General features: G+C 38.7%; 1 long non-coding RNA gene across 1 annotated transcript in view; it reads left to right on the top strand.

Annotated features, from left to right (window-relative positions):
- The first annotated feature begins 8 nt into the window (after positions 1 to 8).
- The window catches only part of LOC128909250 (uncharacterized), a 25,534-nt gene continuing 8,516 nt past the window's right edge, over positions 9 to 17,026 (top strand). Inside the window, exons 1-3 of the long non-coding RNA XR_008466301.1 lie at positions 9 to 1,382; positions 3,804 to 3,946; positions 15,231 to 15,577. This is a non-coding gene — a long non-coding RNA (uncharacterized LOC128909250). The remainder of the gene's footprint in view (positions 1,383 to 3,803; positions 3,947 to 15,230; positions 15,578 to 17,026) is intronic.

Genomic DNA, 17,026 nt, shown 5'->3' with positions numbered 1-17,026 from the left:
ATTATAAGCTGATGTTTTTGTGCAGTTGTATTTTGTCTATAAATTAAATATTACAAAAAGTTATTGCTTATGCCTGGAAAAGAGATTTCTGAATGCTTTTTCAGAATGTGTTTATCTTCCATTTGTGCTTAGAGATGAAAATGGTTTTGAAAGTGCACACTTTCATAATTTTAAAGTGTATTTTTCTATGTGCTGTTACTCTCAGTTATAGGGTGGGCTGGCTTTTACCTGTACAGATAGATTAACGGAAAAATACAAGGTCTACATTCATCCAGAATTTTGTTTGCAACACATGAGCTTATAAACATCAAAATTTAAAGTAAGCCTATAGATATTGTTGAATAATTTGATGCTGAAATGGTACTGTTGCACTGATACTATATTCCTCTCCTCTTGCTGCGTAAATAAAACTTCCTTGAAGAGCTGCATGTGCCTTTGGTGCCTGACTGCAGAACTGGTTTGTATCCTGTGCCTTTTATCATCATGTATAAATGTAGCCTTTGCCTTATCCAATTGTCTCTACTTTTGGCTCTTTCAGGGCAATGTCTTTGACTCTAGAGTAAATGCTTAAGATCTGAAATTAGTTGTAATGATTGATTTTTTTCTCTCTTCCCTAAATAGCTCTTAAAGAACTTTGACAACTGTAAAAGTAACTCCCAAAGGTGATGGAAACTTGTAATTTCTTTTTGCTCGATGTGAAGTTACATAATCCTTCAGCACATTACATGGTTGTCCTGTGGCATTAGGGTATTAGTACTAATGGAAAGACACAGTTATTACAAACAATTCCAAATTTCATGGTGTGTATCTTAATAGCAGAAAGGGATTTTCTCATGATTAAAAACAAAAAGGGGTGTCAAAATAAGGAAGAAATGCTTGTTACATAGGATGATCCCCTGGAGGCTTAATTACTGAAAAAACAAATAGGAGGTAAATGTTCAAGATGTTTACAGGTTAAACATTCCATAAGTATCTTTTAAATAAGAGTATTTGCAGCCTTGGAGCAGCTAATTGCTCAAGAATCACAGCCATTTATGCTGCCTCATTTTCCCCTGGGATCGACACTCACAACAGGATAATTCTTACCCTGATATAAGTGTCACAGTAGGGACTCAGTGTAATTTGCTGATATGATATCAAAAATAGCATTAACGTAATTACATTTTGCACTTGTAATGTTTCACAGGCAATAATATAACTGAAAATTGCTCTTTTTTTTGTTGCTGTTGTTGTTTTAGTAACCTGGCCGCTCCCATCAGAATAACTTATTTTTTTCTTTTTCCTCTTAAGGTACAACAGTGAAGTTACTTAAAAGTTTTGGGGATTTTTAGCATCTTCAACAAGAAGGGTATCTAATAATGGGAGTTAAAGAACAATCTGCAGTAAGTATTACACTCTTTGACTTGTGGGATGTTCTCTACGCTAAGATGATCCATTGCATAATTTGTCTTCAGTACTATTCCACAGCAGTTGAATTGAGCCCTTGTTCCTTTTTTCTTTTTTTTTCCCTGGAGGATAAATAAAATTAGTAGATTGTTGTGGGTTTTTTTTTTTGTTGTTGACTGGATGTATTTCTGTTGATAAAATTAAATCCTCGTGTTGAAAAATTAAATTCTATGTAATACTAACTAACTTGTGAATTATGCAGCCTGTGTAAGGAAGCTCAGTATTTGCAGCCCTTAGGATTACCTGATCGTACCACTCTTCTTCCAGTCCAGGGTAATGAGTGTGCAATGAAAAAGTGACTACACCAGGAAAACCAGACAATAGTTTGTTGGAAATTGGCATCAAGATCTGGTTTTAAATTGAGCTCCTCTAGTTTACACCAGGTGACAGAATGACCCAAGTGTTCCTCCCTTGGGTCACCAAGGACAAAGGAAATGGATTTAATTATAATTTAGACCCAGCTTGCTCAGAGATTTTGCAAAGCTTTGTAGTAAGTCGGTGGTGTTTCTCTAAAATCTTCTATTTGTTTCTGGGAAATGGTCAACAAGTCCTGAAAAGCACTTTCTTATTTACACATGATATCTTATTTAGATGATATCTGATCATCTTATTTATATGTTTTAGATTAGATTTACCACTTTGGTCTTATGGAAAGGATGATTACTCATCAAATCCTGCTCCAAACAAGTAGAGGTATCACAGAGATGGCAAACATGGGATCAGACTTTAAGCTTTTGTAAATGGTAATGTAGACAACCTGAAGAACAGGTAATGTTCAAACTAGCCAGTGTGACTGGTATGGCTGTTGGCCTACAAAGCCTCTCCAAGCTGCCCCATTGAAAGCTGACTGCATGCTGCTGTGGAGCCAGCTGTGGGTTGGTTCTGCTTCGTCCAGACCTCTACTGAGTTCTAGCAGGAAAAAAATAACAGTATTTGTCTACCTGGCATTTTCTTTGAAGGATTCACTGAATATGCTGCCCATGGTTGACTGTTTCCTGTCAAAGACTGGGCATGAAAATAAGGATAGGATTCATGTTGGATTTAATATTTATTTCTGCAGCTGTTATAATTTCAATACAAAGAAACAACCATTTAAAAAGAGATTGGTCTTCATTACAGCGGCATTCTGATTAACTCAGAGTTAAAATTTAGAAATGAGTGCTAATTGATATGATGTATTTGAGAGCTCTCCTGCAATGGGCTAAGTCACATGTTGGGGGGGAAAAAAAGGCACATTTGAATATAATTTTATTTTGCCATTGAACAGTGCTAGGGACCCTTTTTTGCAGACAGACAAATGCTTGCCATTACTTTATGCTCAAAGGCAACATTGAAAGTGACCTGGAACAGGCAGGAACTGACTTTTTTCTACTAATATGATATGAAAGTTTTATCGTATTAGGAATTTTCTGTCATGGTGGATTAGTATCAGGTCATATTAATGTTCATTTTTACTAACTTACAATGAAATGTGCTAACGTGACTACACTTCGCTATCATACAAGAAAAAAAGCGGAATGATTTGATATTAATGTGATACTATAGAAAGATTTCAATACCTCTGTCCCATGACAAGTAGGAAGAAGTTAAAAATAAAATACAGTGGCTTGGGACAAGGAGTTTGTGTTTTTCACAGGGATCAAATTCCTTCTCCACCCACCTCCTTTGCCCCCCAGCATCGTGTCCATATTTGTTTAATAGTTCCTGTGGTTTTGAAGTGATTAATTTGGAAGCAGTTTGGGCCTGATTTTGTAATTATGGTTGCTCTCACATTTCCAGTTAAAAGTCATTGGGAGCTGCAAATACTGAGTTACCTACACAAAACAAGGCAAGGTGTTCCAGGCTGATTATCCCTTGACTTTCAGCAAAGCGAGTGTTGACTTCTCAAAATGTTGACCTAGAAGCCAAATTAAAAAAAAAAAAAAAAAGGCGCAAAGCCATCATATTGTGTCCGTGCTCCATTATGTACAGGATGCTGTGGCCAGAAATAATTAACAGGCACAAAGGGTGGCAGTTAGTCATTTGGCTGTATGATTGTACCTGCAAGGTTTCTTTCATCTGGAGCCAAAATCTGATAAAAATGGCTAATGTCAGAAAAGTTCAATCTTATCTAAATTATGACCAGAAAAAGCTTGGTTTTAATCTTGGCTCCAAACTTCATACTGGACAAAGTAGAGTAGTTTGGCTCCTAGATTTAAATTCAAGTCATCTCTAATTCTGAAAGTCTGTTCTATGGCTTTCAATTTTTCCTTTTGACACAGCTAATATTCCTAAAAGCTTTGGCCTAAAATAAAAGGGGATGAAATCTTTCAGAAACTCCAAAGAGGTGATCGATTAAAATGCGCTTCTTTTCAAAGGTGCAGGATTTCTTCATTAGATGAGATCCGTGAATAAGACTGGGTTTCCTGCTAGAAGCCAATGAAACACGTTTACCCCAGGTCAGAGGACACGTGCACTCTTCTTGCTGCATGTGTAACCCTTTGCTACAGGCTCTTGGCAGGTAAGTGGAGGAGAAACCCCCTCCCCTTTTTCAGTGTGAAGGTAAAAGCTATATTTTTCAGTTGCTTTTCTAAGTAGTAGAAGTGCCCTTGGGACAGGTCTGGAGTCAGTCATCCTTTTGCTGTTTGTCGTACTTGGCCTGTGTGGGTTGTGCAGTGACAACTTCCAGGAGGACTGTGGAGCCACAGGGCTGGAGGTGTTATACCAGCCCTTGTGTTTCGACACCTACAAATGAGACAGGCCTTTGTGCTTGAAAGGATGGGAAGGGCAGGCAGACACAGTGGACTGTCAGCCTGTGTCATAGGACAGGACGCTCTCTCCATCGATTGAACTGGAGACTTCAGCACTGCTATCGAGCTGGGGCACAAGTCTCCCCCTGATCTAGGTCATAGAATCATAGAATGTGTTGGGTTGGAAGGGACCTTTAAAGGCCATCTAGTTCAACCCCCCTGCAGTAAGCAGGGACATCTTCAACTAGATCAAGTTGCTCAGAGCCTCATCAAGCCTGGCCTTGAATGTCTCCAGGGATGGGGCCTCTACCACCTCTCTGGTTGTTCCAGCTGCTTTTATGAGTAGGTCATGGCTTCGTTGAGCCGATCAGCACTCCGAGATACAAAAAGAGGTGGTCTCTACACAGGGAATTTGATACATGAAATGCTCTGCATTATTGAAAATGCTGACGTGGGATACTAGCACAAGGAAATCTCCTAATCCACAGCTCAGCACAGGGGTAACAGCCAGCTGGTAATGGATACTGGGGAGGAGCTGTGGAAAGCCAAGTTGAGCTTGGTCTTTCTGAGGAATGTAACAGAACATTATATTAGAGAGGAAAACTCTGAAGCTTTTATGTCAGTTTATTGGAAATGTGTTTAATCACATGTAGTGATTGAAAAACTCTTGCAGGTTAGGCACCCTAGCCTCTTCATCCTAGTGCTATTCCCATGAGGTTCAGAAGCTTCTCATCAGAATGGCCTTGATTAAAGTGGCAGTACCGCTATCTGTAGACTACTGCTTTCCATCATTAACACTGTGTTATCTCTCTCTTCAGACTGATTTTAATTTTTATGTTTGCAATTATAAGTGATTTATAGGAACATTCATTGCACAACCTGTTCAGAATCATTAAATTCACTTAGGTTGAATAACCTGATGTTCACCTGGAAATAACCAAATCAGTGACATTATCTTATGAATTTTCAGCTACCTTATAAGTATAGAGCTTATCTTACCTTCTTTTATTTTTTTTTCTCTCAAGTATAGTGGCTAGTGGGGGTGGGGAACAATTTTAATTCATAAGAGGTAATTAGCCAAGTCTGAAAGGTGTGCGCTAATTACAGAATGCTGTATATCTTGTGTAGCTGATTGCAGCCCAGGTTTCTGAATGGTAGCTATGATTTTTTCCAAACGCTGTTCAGTAATTTGAAATGTTATTAGGGGATTAACTTTCCATACGAAAAGCTAAACTAATACTTATTATACAGATTATAACAGCGAGTGGCCTAAGAAGCTGTTGAGGCCATTATTTTGCAGGCTGTAGTCACTGCCAAGGATTGAGGAGAGCGCAGGATAACCAGCCCAGCCAGGGGAATGTGCAGAGCACCATCCTCTGCTGTTCCTCGTCCCTCCTACCTCTGCCAACACGAGTCCGGCTGATGGCTTCCATTTATGAACATGACTCCCAAACGAAGAGGAGTAGGGATTGTTTTCTGTTTAATTGGTTTGCTACAGATGAAAATCAATCGAACTATGCTTGATCATATTGGGTTTTTTAGTTGTTTTGGAAGTGACATCATCTTATTTAGAAGCCGATCTTTGGGAAAAGACTATGTGGGTTTACTGTTTTGAGAAAACAGCTGAGTAGTACACTTTTTAAAAATTTATTTCAGCTGGGTTGATATTGGGTAAAGAGAATTTTTGCAGTCAGTATTTTCAAACCCTATTAAATGGCTTGCTTTTATTTAGTGTTTGTGGTGGTGGTAGCTGTTTTTATTCTCTCTCCTTCCCCCCAGGTTTTATGCTCCTATAGATCCATATATTCTCTCTTTATGTGACCTCTGATATTTGTTCAACACATGGGAAATCAGACTGGATTCCTCCAAGCTAAAAGCTTGGGACTGCAGCTACAGCTAAAGGCTTGTAGTTACAGTAAAAACCTCCCATTCCCTGTGAACCAGGCAATAGCAAATGCAGACCTAATTTTAAATGAAGGCCATACAGCTATGATCGTGGAGAATGGATGTGGGAGTATGTGGCACAGTAGTTCGTGCCATTGGTGGTGGGTGAGGAAGCTTTTAGATTTCTCTGCTGAATAAGTCGGCACTTAAGTGAGGGGTTCAGTTTGGGGGCTGCAAAATGCACACTAGTTGGTGGATGGAAAATACCTATGTTTGAGCTTCTAGGGGAAATGTAACCCTGTTTTGGAAAAGAAAGGTCTAAATGATAAAGTTTGCTGACCTTTTTAATTCTGTACCCTTATTTATTGTTAAATTCCACCACACCCCAAAAAAACCTCAACCTTGTTAAAAGAAAAAAAATTAATGAAAAAATGCATAATTAAGTAATATCTACACCGTATTATTTACACTGAGTTGTATTCTTTGTCTTGGAAAGCACTTGGTCAGTCCAAGTATAATTCTTTATTAATAATTTAAAGCAGCTTTACTTACAACTTTTTTTTTTCTGCTTTTTTGCTTTCATTCTGGATTCTTTGATAGATTGATGAGCAGACTTCTTCCTAAGAGGGCTTGCGTCTTCTCTTCAACAAATGTCCTAATTATTTTATTGAAAAGTAAACGATCTCTTATCCCCCTCAGCCACCTTATTAAGCAAGATTTGCTTTTCTTTGCATTTCAGTGCTGATTCTGTTTGTAAAATTATTAACTTAACCCACTGTTTGCCCTGATTAAACAGCTTATTGGATGCACTTTGTACACATTTCTGGAATACATTTGCTGTGCTAAATTTTTTAATGCATTTAGCTTCCAATATGAAACTTGGGGAAATGATTCTGAGCATCTCCACACCAGGTTCCCATTGCTTCCCTTTGTCTATCCTAGTGGTAATATCCTTGGAGATTTTCTCCTACAGGCATCTCTGAAACACTTAATTGAACCACTAGTGTGTTTGTTTAAAGTGTTTCCCTCACTTGGTTTTCTAAAATGATTTTTAAGTTCTCCCTACGTAGGTTTTCAGTATCCCCAGGCTTTCCCTTAACTAATGGCATTATGATGGTCTCTTTCTTGTCTTCAGGGATCTCTCCTGAACTACATGAACTTGTAAAGTGTCGGTGAAGACTTCTCTCAATTTCTGTTCCCGCTTTTTTTTGCTCTCTTGGATATCTCATGTCTAGTCTGCGGGCTTCCTTAGGGCTCGGTTATAAGTAGCTGTGGATCCTTTTGCAAGGGAAGAAAGGGGCATAATAGCCCCACTCCCTGGCATGGGCTGTTCACGTAGGAGGGCAAATGATAAGGGTCAATTGCCATTACCTCTGAGCTGATAGGGAAAATAAGTTGTATCAGGAAAAAGTTGGCATGGTTCACCTTATCAGTGGATCAAGCACTAAATTCTTCTGACTGGTTACATCAAGATATGCCAATATATTGCCCGCATCTTTCGCTTAGTTGTCTAATCAAAGTTAGAAAGCTCAGACTAAAAGAGCAGTAAGTCTTTTAGGATATAGCTCTGGTTTACATGTAAAGTCAAAGTTATGGGAAGTGTTGCCGGAAAGATTAAGGAAGATCTATAGAACACCCAGCATGCTGGTAATTTTAATTTGTTTCTCTCAGAAGTTTACTTTGATCTAGACAAATCATGCAAAAAACCAATGCTATCATAGGTCTCTTAATTCAGTAGAGCCCAGTTATCATGAAAAACTTCACCTTTCCACTTTTTATCATTATTACAGGTTAAGGAGCCAAATAGGTCTGCTAAGTCCCCTTTGTCCCAGTAACCTGTTGTAAAGCAGTCATAGTGAAGGGCTGGCATAGTCCATGCCATCTGCTTTCATGTCAACCAGAGGTAACGTGCTGGGAATGCTCTGGGACTGAGATGGGGGAGGACAGTGCGTGCAATGAGTTACAGCCACGTGCTCCGCCAAAGCTTCTTAAGCACCTTAACCAGGAAATGTGTAAGCTCCCAGTCACCACGCACCGATAATTCCAGTCTGTGAGAAGAAGGACCTTCGCTTATGCTGAGTGAACGTGCGGTGCAGTAACTGCAAAAACCAAGGCAAGGAATTGCCTCTCGAATGTCCGCTAGTACAGAAGTGAGGTTGGTTATGCACTGGTGGTGCTTCACAGGGTGATCAACTCTGCTGCTTCTTCATTTTGCCTGAATGTGAGTTAAAGTACTTGCCCTTGGTGGGTGCTGTCAGTGCCTAATTTGCATTGATACAAAAAAGCAGTAAAGGTGGGGAAAAGCCTTAAAACTCCCTTGTTCAGGTATGTTGCACCACAGTTGTATCTTAGAATAGTAACCAATTAATTCTTTAAATATTTCTGGTTGTCACTGTATTGCAGTTTGATCTTTTTCACTCTCGTTCTGGAAAGTGAATTCCAAATTCTTTGGGCTTGTCCTGATTTAAAAACAAATAATGAAAAAAACAAAAACAAAAACCAACCAAACAAACCAAAACAAATCAGAAAAAAACCCTCATACTGAGAGATTTTGAGCTGCATGATTCACTTTTGGATTTGTTTCATTTGGTTTAGCCTTTTTCTTTTAATACTTAATCAAATCTTTCACTTCTCATATTCTGTGTATGGGTTCAGAAGCTTTTTTGTTTATCTTATGTATTGTTCCACATATCTGTCTTGAGCCATGTTGGCTTCTCTTGTCATTTTGACACTGATTTACTGGAATGAACTTATATTTTAAACTCTGTTACCGTTCTTTAAATGCCTTCCATTCTACATTAACATTTCTCAACAATAGTTAGTTCTAATTAGTTTTTTCCAGCCTGTTTGCAAATCTAGCACGATGCCTTCTGAAAATAAACATACTGAAGAATATCAGACACTTCAAGATAATAAGTGATCAAGTGACTTTGCTGCTGGTAGTTCATCTGTGTTCTACGTGTGCTTGTATCTAATTATATATGTATCAAATAATCATATAACTTATAACTCCTAAAGAAAAAGAAGTTTAATTAGAAGATCTGCTCCAGGAACTCTTTTTTTTTTTTTTTTTTTTTTTTTAAACTACCAGTAACTGATAGTAAGCAGAGTTTCAAAGGCTTTTGAGTAGGCCATAGATTTCTATTAGGACGTTCCAAGAGAGCTCTCTTATTCCTATTGACATGTTTTGATGGCATTCTCACTGCCCTCTGATATGTGTGTACCTGTCCTTGTCCTGATCTTAAATAGTTTTTCAATTCTTCTAGAGACAATGGAAGATACAGCAGTGCCAGGCTATCTTTATAGGCCTCACTGAAGGAAATATACATATATATGTAAACACTTTTATTCTGTTTTAATCCAAACAGCTGAAGAATTTGCTTTGTCATCTGTCTTTCATATGGTGCTGCACACATATCATTACGTGTCCTCTACAGCAGCAAAAAAATGGTATAGGGATCCTTTATTCAGTGTTCCTTTTTATCTAGGAGGATTATTTACAGCCAAATTTATTTTAAACAGTGGCTATGAATGTAAATGAGAATAGGTACATTAAAAGAGAGATAAAATATATTTTTGGAGCCATACCAATTAACACAATCTGAGGGTGGATGCATTTGTGATGGGCCATTCTGATCTGTGTGATTGTTTTCTCTCTCCCCTGTATGCTATTTCTTCATGGTTTGGTGGTCTTGAGGTATGAGTTTTAGTCAAGTAGTTAAAACTGTGGTTGTTTTATTATTTGTATTACTGTAACTCTTAGGAATCTGAGTGATGAGGCACAATTTCACTGTCCTAAGCACTGTACCAGCACCGAGCCAAAAGACATTGCTGAAGAATTTACAGCACAAGAAAAAGGAAAGCACATGGGTGGAGGCAAAAGAAGGAATGCATGCAGGCTGTGTTCAATGCCCAGGATGGGCCTGGTGGAAGTCTTAAGAAGTTTCTTCCTCCTCACCCTCTGAAATGTCAATTTGTGTATTAGAGAGCTTTGTTTCTTCTTCTCCATTTTGTCTTGCTGGTAAAGAAAATATTGTGACGTGCTGGTTGCGGTTACATTTTATGTATACATATACATATACATACATTACATCATGGCTGAGGAGAGCTTTGGGACAGCATTGTGAGACGAGATATTTAGAAAACCTTCTCAAATATGAGGAATGGCATGGGAACATACATCCCAAATTTTTTACTTCTATTTGCCCTTTAAAAAATGAACCGTTTGTGTCGTGGGTGAATGACAGGAATAAAACTTCCAGCAGTGGGTGAGAGATCAGAGAGACTGGGAACTGTAGGCTGTGAAGAGCTTTGAAAGTGAAGATGAATCGCTTGGAGTTTGTTGGAGTGGAGGGAGTGGAGTTGTTGGCTCTGCTTTGAGCTGAGCATGTGCAGGTGCAAATCTGTTATCAGAAAAAAGATACTGTAGTAATAAGGTAATGAGAGACTGCCCAGTTAAAAATTTTAGCTGTGTGGACTTCAAAGAATGCATTCCAGAAACTGCGTTTGGATGGATGTCGAAGAGAACTCTAAGTGCAACTTGATCAAAGCAGGCTGTTACACCTTGCCTGAGCAGATATTTACAGTAAATTTGGCACTAGTGTTTTTCATCTTTCTCAAATTTTCAAGGGGGGCAGGGCACAAAAAGTGAAACAGATTTAATCTGTGCAAAGGTGAGTTTTCCAGGTTTGATTCGAGAGCAGCTGGATAGCTAAAATCCTTTCCCTTTGCAGTACTACTGCTGCCTATATATCCCCATTTTTTTGCCTGCTTCTTCTATCCTGTCTCAATGCCAATTTCATAGCACTTAGGTGACCTTCTAATTCCAGTGTTTGGCTTGTTTTCTGTATGCCAGAAGCTCAGTGAGATACAAGGATGACACAAGAGCATACCCTTGAGAGAAGAGGATTTTTGGATAAAAGCGCTGTGGCAATCTCAGCAAGAAAGCTCTGTCTTGCTCGACTCCTCTGTGTTGTTCCATGGTATCAAAGAAATGCTTGACACTACTGTCAAATTACCTTTCTTCCCAAACAACCTGTAGGACCTGCAATTTAGGCAAAGCACTCAGATTAAAGAAGCAAGCAAGGCACCACACAGTGCTCCTTAAACTGTTACATGAATTTTGTACGTTCCACTTTGCATCACGCAGCCTCATCCACGTGCCTTGTTATGGCTTCATTGTGCTCCTTCGTGGCTGTAAGAAATGTGAGCGACTCCTTGCATAAGTGCCTCTGCTCAGTGGAGCTCAGGAGGCAGCTCTGTGTATCCCCCATGCATCAATTAAATTAAAAAAAAAAAAAAAAAGGCATAACAGGGAAGGAACGACTGTGGTTCTGGTAACACAGGTCTGTTTTTAACACAGATTGTTCTGATTTTTACCCAGGAGCAAGGTGGGATGGTGCAGAACTAAAGAGGGTGCAGGAAATCTAAGGCTTTGCTTGCCCTCCTCAAGCCTGCGCTGCGGTTAGGCTGCGACTTGCCCCTTTGACTACATTGGAAGGTGCCGGGCTCTGCTCACAATGCGTGTAAACTTCTCCCATGAAACACATTTTTTTAATTTAATTTTAAAACGTGTTTTTGGAGATGGTGTAACCCTATCCACAAAGCACATCTGAAAATTTGGCATGCAAATAAATGTAAAACACGTGATTTGATGCTTTTCTAATCAACGCCTGTTAACAGTGTAGCATGCGGGTAAAGTATAAAAGTACACAGTAGAATGCAAAAGTATGTTTTCAGTTCTATTCTGAGAATGCAGCAAAAATAGCCCAATGTCAAATGCTATTTGAACATCATTTCTTAATGTGTCTGATACACTTATTCTTTATGTGAGCCCACTGATATCTTGCTTATGCCACAAAATTTTAAAAATACCTATTTTAAAAATATTTTTTTTGCCTCTAGGTGTACCGAATTAGTTTCTTAGTTTCACTCTCAACTCCTTATGGTTCTTGCAATGACTGATTGATGGTATTCCTACTATCACGTTGTCTAAGAAAATTTGATAGTTCTAACTTAATAGCTCAGTCTACTGTTTACAAAATCTAGTATCTCTGCAGGGGAATGAATCCTACAGTTTCACTTCTGGCTGTTACCATCTTGCCAAACTGAAAGAAGGCAGCTGTAATAAATTCTAATGCTGGTATGTCTGGTCCGATATCAATACTAACAGCACTAGAAGAAGGAGAAATAAGAAAGCTGCATAGAAAGCTGCATAAAAAGCTCCTTTGTAGACCCTGACAGACTGCAGTGGTAAAGGCAATGCTATGTGAGGTTCAATTTTATTCTTCACTATTGGTATGCAGTAATAATAAAACAAGCAGATAAATGGGAGGAAAAGGTGTTCAATGTGCTGCATATATTAAAATGAAGCAGGATTTTTAGCTGAATTAGTTGATCTATACATCATAGTAGAACCATCTTGCTATATTTTCTATAACCTTTAGCCATATCTCGGATTGCAGATTTGAGTTACGCACTGACAATAACCACACTGTTTTGCTGACTTATTTTGACAGTTTATGTCCGGTTACTTTCAGTGATTTCCAAAGCTGACATTTCCCTTTAGTGAACCTGAAACTCTTTTCTGCTGTATTGCCCAGATATTTTTAACATACCAGACAGTAATGAAAAGCAGAGAAGAGAGAAGAGGGCTTCGTTCTCACTGAACCCATGGAGTGGGTCTTATAGCAATATAAGGGGTGAAAAGAGCTGGGGTATAAATGAGGACTGGGCTTAAAATGATTATATTTGTGGTCAGAGGCATATTTTTATTAATTTCTCATGCTATAAATGTCACACTATTATTTTGTTCCTTAGCAGATCTTCTTCTGATATTGCAATATTATCTTTCCTTATGGTAAAGTGTAGCTGATTGAGTCAATTCATACTGATAGCTTTCCTAAGCTAACTTGTCTGTGAATTCCCAGTTCATTTAATATTTTCTCCTCCTGCTTCCCACATTTGAGCTACCTTTGTTCTGTGTCTGAAGGATAGGAAGCTGATAGTTATTTTGTATTTATATTTCAAAGCTGTTTAATGTTTAATGAGGCTGAATATGTTGTAAAAAGCTTCAGAACACTCAGACTGGTTAATATTTCATGCCGATCTACAGAGACAACTATATTGATCTTTTAAGCATCTGCTAAACAAGACAAGGAATAAATTAGATTTTGGTCAGTTTGATTTGGCTGGTGAGTTAAATAGCTTTTAGAGCATTATCACCTTTTAAAATGTTTTGTTTCCAGTTGAATAAAGTAGATTTTAAAGGCGGTATTTCATCATGTCGTTTCTCATTGCTCTTCATCTTGCCTGTTTTATTTCAACTGTTTGTATATGTTATGAAGGGATGCAGAAACATAAAGAGAGGATATTTGCACTGTCTGCTTTATGCACCCATAATTATACCTTCTGAAGCTGTAGTTGAGGGGGCCCTACTTGTCTATATTGACTGTATTTTGGACCTAGGTTCCCGCTATCAAGCTAATGGTTATTTACACCACAGTTACACGCCTAGAAAATTCTCTGAATGCACTGCAAAGCTGCACCAGAGATGCAGTCTGATTTAGGGGAAAACCTACCTTAGCCCCAAGTTCCTGATTGTAATACACAGATTATTTGAATAAACTTTGGTTAGATCTATGTTGTGTATAATATTTGATATTTACATGTTGTGTTTATCCCATTTTAACGTGGGTATGCAACTCCCTTTTTACAAGCCTTGGGGTAGCAAATGTGACAAATTTATTTCCTTGCAAAAGGAGGGGAAAAAATTTGTTATATCCGTTCAGATATCTACATAACTGTTCTGTAAACCTAATGCTTATTGATAGCAAGGCTTTTGAAAGGTTCTTTTTATACCGCAATAATTTCATAACCTTTTTGTGATGATTGAGAGTTTCCAAACTTTGTACCCAGCACATGCAGCAATTATAGAGCCGATATAACAGATTTTTATCAAGTCATGGGATTTGATTGTTAGCTCAGGAAGGTGTCCTAGAATTTTAATGGTAATGCAACTACACTGAAGAAAGACCAAGTCAGGAAACATTTGCTTCACAAGGTGCTAGTTTGACTAAACTCAAGTGTGAGTTATGGCATTTATTGTCTCTAGGGAAACAGAACTCTGTAGCCTACAAGAAGTATACAAATCTTTTTCTTGTATAGAGTTCAGTTTTAAATGTTTTTGTAGTAAAGTAAATATTCCAACTCAGTATAACCCTAAATCTGTCTGCTCCAAGTTAGACACCTATTTGTTTACAAATATAGATGGGAATAATACTTTCTAGAATCTTGCATTTGGTTTCTTGTTTAACTGTACTTTGCTGTATCCAGTTCAGAGCAGATGCAATAGTTGGGAAAGCTTCCTTTCTTCAGCATAAAGCCCTTCAAAGTTACTGGTAACTGGGGAGGCTTGGGGTGTCCCAGAAATGTTATGTCTGCACTGTTAACTGAATTTAAAACTTGAGGACAAAGAAAGAGTAGGAAGACCCAGGCAAAGAAATTGATACAAAATCTTCTAAACGAAGAGCAGGAATGGAGAAGCTTTTGGTTTTATTTCATTCAAGGACACCTCTCCAGCCACTCTTTTTCCCTTCATTTCTACTGCCCGTGGAATTCACTTGTGAATTCACCTTCAAAAAAAAATCCTCCCTGTGATTTTTAAATGTTTCATCTAAATGTTACCAACTAAAGGTTTCAGGAAGTTTTAGCTATCTGAATGCTTTTGCACCTCTTCCTTTGCTGAATTGTCAAGTAGCATTCCTTTCTTTTCTGTGTCCCACCAACCAAGGCCCTGTGAGATGCAGTGAAAGCAATATCAGCAGGAACCCCCAACTGTTTAGCTGAATTTAAAGTTGGGGGGGGCATTGGTGTTGTCCCAAAGCGGGGTTGTTTGCCCAGTGTGCAGACGTCAATATTCTACCTTCCTAAAGTACATCATTGAGAGTAATTTAGGGGGGAGGTGTCTAACCTGTAAATCTAGTCAGTACTATTTTTGGTATGTCTGTGTTACCTTACAGTTGATGTAATGCTAAACGCCCTCCCCCTGCCCCTGCTTTTTTTTTGTTCCCAAAACATTAAATTCACTGGCTTTTAAACAAACACAAGATATGTCCCATGAAGTTCCAAGAACATCATGCTCAGTACCTGACTTTTTTTTTTTTTTCCTAGGTACTACAGCCTTGTTAATCAACTTGTTAACTTCAATCCTCGTGCTGGGATTCACGATGACCAACACAGCATTTGTCATCGTGTACCTATCAAACTTCCTCAGAATCCACCAGCAGCCTTAGGTGGGAGAAGACACTACATGCTGGAGCAGCCTACTGTGTAGCTTTATCTTTACCTAAACCTCATCAATCTGTTGGGTACGAATGCAGCTTCTTCAGTGATGCCTGTTTCTTGGACAGTGCTGTACTAGAATTGTTTGAGAATGTGGCATGTGCTATGGGATTATCAACTTACGTTTCTGTGACACCATCCACAAAAGCACCAAGGAGCCTTACTGAGATTTTAAGGTACGTCTTCAAAAGCTATACTAATTTTTCGTTAAGTTTTTGTACTGCCCTTGGTCCAATGGACTTTCATTTTAAAGGTTGTCGAGCTATTCCCATATTAAGAAAAGATTTCCCACTTAACTGTGAAAGTGTCTTGATGTGTATCTAAGATCTTGTTGATATGATGAAACATTGTCATTTCTAATGTATGTGTCACCCTTAATTACTATTCAGGTTCAGTATCATGCTATGACTTGTTCTATGTAGCTGTCCTGGAATTTCAGGTATATGGTGGTTTCAGACCACAAATGTGACCAACTTCACAAATGTGAGGCCAATTACAAAACACTCAAGCAAATACTAAACGCTAGCCGACCACAGCATGTTTGGACAATTCATGATTACGAAATAAATTCTTCCACAAGGAAAACGACACACGTGCATTCTATGAAACTGAGCTCCAGAACTCTGCTTGCCGGAGTCAACACTTGTGCTGGAGATGGATATCCCTTAATTATCAATAGGAGTAGTAATGCACATACATGATAATTGTATTCTTGTCACTGGCATAGTGAAGAGACGCTCCCATCTGTTGAAGATATTTTACTTTATCCTGTGGAGAGACGGAATGCAGGTGTGAAATTGCCTGTTATGTCACGTACGCACGTATGTCCCTTGCACACTGTTTCACACTATGGGAAAGCTGGTACCTTTTTCTTCAGAGGTTGATCTGAAATTCACCATGTTTGGAATAATCTATGCAGCACTTGAGTTTCAGGGACATCAGTCTTACTGGTGCCTGAAACTTCAGTGCAAAATAATCCTAAATTCTCCCTTTGTAATTAGCAAGTATGGTTAATACGCTCCTTGCTGGACATATTAATTGGAATATAGCACACACTAAATTGGAGTGATGAAAAGAGACCACTGCTGATTAGTGGTGGATGATTCCAAGTGTTTGACTACAAGCTGAGTCAGGTTTTGCAAAATCTTCAGCCTTGAAATGTTTTCTGTGTCTCCTTCTGCCCCCCTGTAAAACTAGTTCCATTTGCTAATGGTAACGTGCTGCCAAGCAGTGAAGCCACCACCGCTCAGTAAAATGGCTAAGTTTACTTGAACAGACCAGTAAAACATTAGACAGTGTCTTCCATGAACTAGATTTATGCCCTAAATATCTTACATGGGTATGAATCCGCCTAAATTTCTAAAAGTTAGTGTTCAGTAGTAAGGAGATCAGGATCTGATGGTCCTAAGGTTATTTCTAACCTCATGTCACACCCTCCTATCGTTCTGCTTGCCTTTGGGTGGCAAAGGCCTTAGTTCCACTATATAGGGACTAGCAGTTCTGCCATTAACTTCACCGGGATCGAGATCAACTTCCGCACTGCAAACAGTAAAGCATTACGCAACTACTGTAAGATACTTGTGTCAGTGTAATTAGATCAGGATGAGCTGCATTCTCCTTTCCTC

This window comes from Rissa tridactyla, chromosome 4 (assembly GCF_028500815.1).
Source record: "Rissa tridactyla isolate bRisTri1 chromosome 4, bRisTri1.patW.cur.20221130, whole genome shotgun sequence".
Lineage (NCBI taxonomy): Eukaryota > Metazoa > Chordata > Aves > Charadriiformes > Laridae > Rissa > Rissa tridactyla.
Note: the sequence above shows the minus strand (reverse complement) of the source record. Positions and strands in the feature narration are given on the sequence as shown.